Here is a 6,000-nt window from a genome sequence, read left to right on the forward strand (position 1 = left end):
AAGGAATTTTCCCCAGGTCAGATTGGCAGAGACCCTGGGCCTTTTCACTTTCCTCTGCAGCATGGGACATGGGTCACTTGGAGGTTTAAACTAATGTAACTGGACATTTTCAAATCATGATTTGAGGACTTCAGTAACTCAGCCAGAGGTTAGGGGTCTATTACAGGAGTGGGTGGATGAGGTAGTCTGTGCAGGGGGTCAGATTAGATCAGTGGTTCTCGATTTATCTGCTATAGTGGGCCGCACACATATGCAGCTCTCTGTTATGTGGGCCGCAACCACACAATATATACACTAAGTGTATGGCCCTGAGGATGTCACCTGGGCTGCATTCGTGCACTGATTGGGCTGCAAATTGGCTGCGTGTTGAGAACCACTGGAATAGATGATCATGATGGCTCCTTCTGACTTTAAAGTCTGTGTCTATGAGCCACACTATGAAATTGGAAAGACACTACAAGAGGGGAGCTAGGGGAGGCAGTGTCATCTAGTGTCTATAGGGCACTGTCCTGGCACTCAGGAATTTGGGTTCTAATTCCAGCTCCACCACTGACCTGCTGTTTGACTTTTGCCCTTCTTTATGCCTTTGTTTCTCCTTCCACCCTTTTTGTCTATTGATTTGTAAGCTTTTCAGGGCAGGGAGCATTTCTTAATCTGTGGCTACTTCTACACTTAGAGCTGGGGTGGGGAGGGTGATTCCAAGTGTAACTCTTCTGCCAGGTGGAGCCAGCAGAGCCCGGACCAGGTTCAATAGCTAGGGGTTCCTTTCCATCGGTACAACACAGAACCGGCTCAAGCCCCCACCTAGTAACCTGGGGAAATTACACACCACACCACCTCTGGGTGCCAATACTTCCCCACTTGCAAGCAGAGAGTCTGAGTGTAGAAATGAAACTTTTAATAAAAGGAGAGAAGTAACTTGGCATTAATTTGGCAAAACATCGTAAACGGGGCTCATAAACATAAACCATGAGTAGAAGACCCACCCTCAAGTAGGTTGGCCAGTGCCCTTTTCCCCTCAGGTTCTTAAGTCCATAAACCCCAAAGTCCCTTTCACATGCCCAACCCTTCTCTTCACCCCACTCACAGTTGCTGTTCTTGGTCAGTGCAGACCCAGAGTTCAGAGGTGCATCTGCAAAGTTGACCTCCCACTCTGAGTGGAGAGGGGCATGGTAAAGAGGCACCTTACTCGCTCCACTGCTCGGGCCCCCGTTTGCCACCCCTCTCTGCGGGGCCCTGTTCTGGCCCTCTCCACTAGCTACCCTGCTGGCCGCTCACTGCACCTCTCTGCCAGCTGCCCTGCTGGCCGCTCACCTCACCACTCCACCAGCCACCCTGCGGGCTGCTCGGTGCACCTCTCCACCTCACCAGCCACTCATTCGCCAGCTGACTGTCAGTCACCTTCTGCTGCCACCTCCCTCTCTGCTGTGACTTGTGCACATCAGTCTCTAGTAATTTTCAGTTCTTTGCAGGCTGGGCAGAAACACTGCTCCACCTCAAGTTATTTCAGCTCTCAGTGATTTTTAGCTCTTAGCAGGCAGGGCAGAAACACAGTCCTACCACAATTGATTTCAGCTCTGATTGAGCATTTAAAATAACAAAGAGGCTCTTAATGAAGCCTATTCAGCTCTTTCTTTGAACAGTGCGGGGAGTCCAGGGAGGGTCCACACCTCCTGTCTAGGACACCTGTCCCCACCCCTCTTACTTTCATAGGCTCTGGCATTCGCGTTCCTAGCTTAATGATGTCCTTTCAGCTGAGGGTGGTCCCCTCATTTGGCACAGGTCAAGCACAGCCATGTCTCCCTGCACCCACACAACAATGCCAACAACATCACCAACAGCACCCCACCATCCCTGCACTCAACACCAACGTGACCTGTAACCCAACACCAGCCAAAGTTGATTATTTTGAGCAGCCCCGCTCTATGTGCTGGATATCTAAGCAGAGTAGGTGTGGTCATATAAATCAGTTTGCTGCAGAAGTCTCTCTCCCCTCCCAGCTAGCTGTCAGGGAAGAATTCATTCAGACCCTGCTTACACATGCTTGAGTAGATATACTCATGCTTGTTCTCATTTAACCAGGCAGAAAATAATAGCACGGGCAATGGTGATTGGTGGCAGAGGTTGGCCATCCTGTGTAAACATCTGCCTGGACTCTGTGGGTATATACTTAGGGTGGCTAGGCCATGCCACTGCCTGCCACTGCCTGTGGTACTGCAGCTACATTACTGTTTTTGGCACGCTAGCTTGAGAGTTATCATATGCCTACTCAAGTTGGGAATTAGGCACCCAGATCCACGTGTAGGCATAGCCTGTGTGAATGCAGTGCCTACCTCAATGGGTCCCTTATTTCTGCACTGTAATACAATTCATAAATAACAACAGGAGTCCTACCTAGTCCCCTGATCTAACCAAAGCACCTGTCCCATGTCTGGTAATGCTATTTAAAGTTTCAGCAGACAATGTATGAAAATAATGCAAACAAAAAATAGAAGATAAATGCTCTCTGGGAAGAGATCCTTAAATGCTGTAAATTGGCATTGCTCCACTGACTTTGCATCAGCTGAAGATCTGGGCCAGCATTTTTATTCCTTTAGCCTCTGTTTTCCCATCTCGTCTTATAAAATTTTGCCAGATGATCATCCTTTCCAGTTGGAAAAACCATCACTGCACCATTTTCCATGCACATGCCACAGTTTTACACTGAAGTGTAATAATCTGAAGGCTCAGGGTCATTCAGAAACTCCCTCCAGATTTTCATTCTTCCTTTCAAAGAAGAATAGAGATTCTCAAACAGCTGTTTTAAGGACTGTCTCTCCTTCACCTGAGTGAAAATGTAGGAAAGGAAATCTATTTTCTGTTCATTCTCATTGCTTCTGAACTCATCTAGTTGCTCTTGGGAATTTAAATGAACACAGTTCAATACTGTAACAAAGAATTACAGCATTATCTTATCAGTGGGCTCCCATTTATCCTGACTATCTCCCTTCGTCATTGCCTCTCTTCAGCTCTTGTCTGCTGTATGAAGAAAACTCACTCTCTTACTGACAAAGTATTTATGGTTGAATATGGATTTAATCACAGAGTGTGCTTTGTTTCCAACCTAATAACTGGAGTTAGCTGAATGATATTCAGACCAGTTCTACTAACAACGAGTCCCTTGTTTTTAACCCTACTTGTGCAAGTAAGCAAGCAAAAATAAAATAAAATAAAAAATCTAAGAGGCTTAAGTCAGTGCAAGACCACACATGGAAATGGTACAGCTTGATGCCATTCCTTTCTTTCTCCTTTCTAGTGTAAGTCTTGTAAATTGTTGTTCATGCTTTTACTTCTTTAGAAAGGTTACTGTGGATCTTGGCATAGTGGTCTCCATTCAAAAGTCAATGTTTGCCAACATGCAGCTACCACAGTTATTTTCTGTTCTAAGTATAGGGAAAAGCTGTGGTATCTCAGTTACCAGTTTGTTGTGACTGTTGGTAAATGGTGACCTTCCAATAATTGCAGGAGGCAAACTATCATTAGGAACAGAAGACTGGGTGGGACCTCCTGGGTTATCAAATCTAGTCCCTTGCTGGTGCAGGTAGCCCCATAATCCCATTCATAAATTTTTTAACACAAGTATCTCTACAAAAGGCCAGATTCTTTTACCTCATATCTAGTTTAGCTTCTTCTCTTGAACATCAGAACAGCCATACTGGGTGAGACCAAAGGTCCATCTAGCCCAGTATCCTGTCTTCTGACAGTGACCAATGCCAGGTGCCCCAGAGAGAATGAACAGAACAGATAATCATGAAGTGAACCATTCCCTGTCACTCATTCCCAGCTTCTGGCAAACAGAGGCTAGGGACACCATCCCTGCCTATCCTGGCCAATAGCCATTGATGGACCTATCCTCCATGAATTTAGTTCTTTTTTGAACTTATAGCACCAGATTCTCCAGTACCTTGTATCTTGTGTAGTCATTTACACTGGTGGCAAATAGTGCCAGATTAGAATGGCAGAATTTTATACGCACTCTGTGCTGATGTCAATAACTACACAAGGTGTGACGCAGTGGAGAATAAGGTCCACAGGACCTCACTGATTCGTCTGTCAGTTGCTGTGCAGGTGGGGAAAATAGTATTACTTACAACAAATGATCATAAGGAAAGGAAAAATTGCATTCAATCTGAGGACCTGCAATGCCAATTGCCATGGGATGGGTCACTACATACTAGCAATATCTCTGTTAGTTTTTTATGGTGTTTTTGCTCTCTCCTCACATAGCAACTAGCCATGTGCAGCATGGACTCAGGTTTATGTAGTGTACTGGTTGTTCTTTGTGCAGACCAGTGTTGTATAATTTAGCTACAGTCTGTCCCTCTCTCTTACCCACGTCTATCTGTGCTTTGCCTGGTTGGACTAGGATGATTGCTTTGATGCATTCTACTTCTCCGTAGTTGCCACCTTAGCTGTTTCACATTCCTTAGATACTTGATATATCCCCATTAGGTAGGGATAGGGTACAGAGGGCCCTAGACAAATTAAGAGGATTGGGCCAAAAGAAATCTGATGAGGTTCAACAAGGACAAGTGCAGAGTCCTGCACTTAGGACGGAAGAATCCCATGCACCACTACAGACCAGGGACCGAATGGCTCGGCAGCAGTTCTGCAGAAAAGGACCTAGGGGTTACAGTGGACGAGAAGCTGGATATGAGTCAACAATGTGCCCTTGTTGCCAAGAATGCAATGGCATTTTGGGCTGTATAAGTAGGGGCATTGCCAGCAGATTGAGGGACGTGATCGGTCCCCTCTATCTGACATTGGTGAGGCCTCATCTGGAGTACTGTGTCCAGTTTTGGGCCCCACACTACAAGAAGGATGTGGAAAAATTGGAAAACATCCAGCAGAGAGCAACAAAAATGATTAGGGGACTGGAACACATGACTTATGAGGAGAGGCTGAGGGAACTGGGATTGTTTAATCTGCAGAAGAGAAGAATGAGGGGGGATTTGATAGCTGCTTTCAACTACCTGAAAGGGGGTTCCAAAGAGGATGGATCTAGACTGTTCTCAGAGATAGCTGATGATAGAACAAGGAGTAATGGTCTCAAGTTGTAGTGGGGGAGGTTTAGGTTGGAGATTAGGAAAAACTTTTTCACTAGGAGGGTGGTGAAACACTGGAATGCGTTACCTAGGGAGGTGGTGGAATCTCCTTCCCTTGAAGTTTTAAGGTCAGGCTTGACAAAGCCCTGGCTGGGATGATTTATTTGGGGATTGGTCCTGCTTTGAGGAGGGGGTTGGACTAGATGACCTCCTGAGGTCCCTTCCAACCCTGATATTCTATGATTAAAAATTAACTGCATGGTGCCTTGGCATTTTGGTGTGGAGAAGGGGGATTACTACCTGCTGTTATATGTAGCGCTGCTTTTATGACACTTCTGGCAGAAGCTCTGTCATCCTATGTAGACGTGGTGCACTCTACTTACCTTTCCGTCTCCATTTCAGAGAGATTCTTGCATGCAAGTTGTACTCACCTTTTTGGGCCAGGCATCCTTTTAACTGCATCATTTGCAAACCAGTGAAAAAGTGCATTATGTAGACAAAAAGGAAGGGTGACCTGCATGCAATTCACTTGCCTAGTAACCCCCATGCTGGGCTCAAAACCCATTTAGCCCGCCCCCTCACCTATAGGAGACGGTGCATGAAGATCAGTGTACGAACTGAAACAAACCTAGAACGTGTGTTGTTCAGGCAGTAGGAGTGTGGAAGCAGGGAGTTTGCTGATGATGATAGGCTAGACTGTTTTACCCTAAATCAGATGCAGTTCAAGTAACTTTAGATACTTGAGTGTGTAACTGCAGTACCACCTGGGGAACTCTGGGAGACACTGCACCTCAGAGAGGGTGCAACAGGCTGTCTGTCTGAAGTGGAGATGGAGCAGGACCAATGCCCTGACTTCTTCGTGCCCCCTTCTGCCCACTCTGAGGTAGATTAAACCCTAGGCAGTGGGAGCTGTCCC

The sequence above is a fragment of the Lepidochelys kempii genome, chromosome 3 (assembly GCF_965140285.1).
Source record: "Lepidochelys kempii isolate rLepKem1 chromosome 3, rLepKem1.hap1, whole genome shotgun sequence".
NCBI classification, from domain to species: Eukaryota; Metazoa; Chordata; order Testudines; family Cheloniidae; genus Lepidochelys; species Lepidochelys kempii.